The following is a 1,892-nucleotide window of genomic DNA, read 5'->3' on the forward strand; positions in this document are numbered from 1 at the left end:
CCTGCCTATGTGATAATATGAAGCACATTTTCAGATTACAAACTTGTTCTGTGCTGTGAAGGTAAAGGGGGAAAAAATGTCCTAAAATAAACTACAGCAGAACAAACACATGAAAATATATAGGGCCTATCTTAGTTTTCAAAACCTCCCACAATGACTCCCCATGTCAAGTCCATTTAACTCCTGAGAGTCAATTTCTTGCTCAAAGCCATGAGTGGCCTGCTGTGATGTTTAGCCTCCTTCTCATGCCCCGTGTTCACTAGCACGAGGTGAAACGCCACTTCCAATTAATTTTTAATGGAAGGAAAGGTGGCATGGGAGGTGGTGAAAGTCAAACTTTTCCCAACTTTATGCAAATCACCAGTGGCGACCACTGGGTGATGACATATCGAATGGTTCCTATGACGAATTTGACACGATATAAGGCTGGAGAGTGTCTTCAGCAAAGATGGCTGACGACGGTGCCAAGATGGCTGCTTGAACAGACGCTTTTTTACCGAGCTCCGTACCACACTTCAGAAAGATTGTGAAAAATGTAAATAAAAAAAAGTTTAGTCATTATTATCTTTATTTGTTCAAGATATAAGACCTTTCCTGTGACTGGAATGATAATTGGATCATTTATTTCAGCATGTCCATGCAAAGTCGTGACAAAAAAAGAAAGGAAAAAGTTAGCCGTTCTATTGCTAATCAACAAGAGAGAAACGTGCTTTTAGACAACTGCCATAACTACACTTGGCCTATGGATAATATCATGCTTTCGAATGCTGAAGATGACGAATTCCCCTCTTTACCGGTTACTCCGTGCAAACCTCCACCCTCCAAAAAACCCAACATGAACTCTGACATCGTGGCTACCCTCTCCTTACTCATCAACTCCAGGTGTGACGCCATTGAGAAAATGGTAGACGCGAACACCATGGTTATCGAAGGCTTGAAAAAGACTGTGGAGTTTGCATGTGGTGAAATTAATGATGTGAAAACGAGAGTGGCAAAAGTTGAAAAAAATGTGGAAAGGGTGGAAAAGAATAACAATGTCTACTATAGACGTCTCAATGATCTGGAACAATACACAAGAAAATGGAACCTGAGACTCTACGGCTTGCCAGAGGTGGAGAAGGAAGATGGAACCTGAGACTCTACGGCTTGCCAGAGGTGGAGAAGGAAGATGGAACCTGAGACTCTACGGCTTGCCAGAGGTGGAGAAGGAAGATGGAACCTGAGACTCTACGGCTTGCCAGAGGTGGAGAAGGAAGATGGAACCTGAGACTCTACGGCTTGCCAGAGGTGGAGAAGGAAGATGTGCGAGGAGAGGCTATCCGTATCTGCCAAGAAGTTTTACCTGCAGAGAAGAACAAAGTTGGTGATACCATTGACGTTGTGCATCGCCTCGGCAAGAAGCAACAACAAAGCGATTCAAGACCCAGGGGTATCATCATCCTATTCACTACCAGATTCTACAGGGATGCTGTCTGGAAAGCTGCTAGGAAGAACGCCTTCCTTCAGAGCCATGGTATGCGTTTCGCCGAGCATCTCAGCCCGGAAGACATAGAAAGAAGGAGCAAGTTGTGGCCAACGATCAAGATAGCACGAAGTGAGGGGAAGGCTGCTTACTTCGTAGGAGGACGAGGTTTCATCAACGGTTCAGAAATCCATATTCCTCCCTAAAATCTCACCAGAAGGAACAGGTTGATGGTTTCAGCCATGGTATTCTCATTTTCCTTATGTGGTTTACCTAACAAGCATCAGGTGACTATTTTACAGGAATACTCAGGTATTTCAATTCATTAGTTTGTTCTTGTATGACCAGAAGTCCTATTTTGTTTACAAACTTACGAAGAAGATTGAAAGCTGAATTTATGTTTTATGTATACAGTAACTAAGATGCTGTT

At 43.2% G+C, this 1,892-nt stretch overlaps 1 long non-coding RNA gene across 1 annotated transcript; it reads right to left on the reverse strand.

The window, feature by feature from the left end:
* Positions 1-686: 686 nt before the first annotated feature.
* On the reverse strand, positions 687-1,347 carry LOC121841657. Its single transcript, XR_006080694.1, has 2 exons — positions 1,264-1,347; positions 687-1,087 (listed from the first exon to the last, which is right to left on the reverse strand). It is a non-coding gene; the product is annotated as an uncharacterized LOC121841657 (long non-coding RNA).
* Positions 1,348-1,892: the final 545 nt, after the last annotated feature.

This window comes from Oncorhynchus tshawytscha, linkage group LG33 (genome assembly GCF_018296145.1).
Source record: "Oncorhynchus tshawytscha isolate Ot180627B linkage group LG33, Otsh_v2.0, whole genome shotgun sequence".
NCBI lineage: Eukaryota > Metazoa > Chordata > Actinopteri > Salmoniformes > Salmonidae > Oncorhynchus > Oncorhynchus tshawytscha.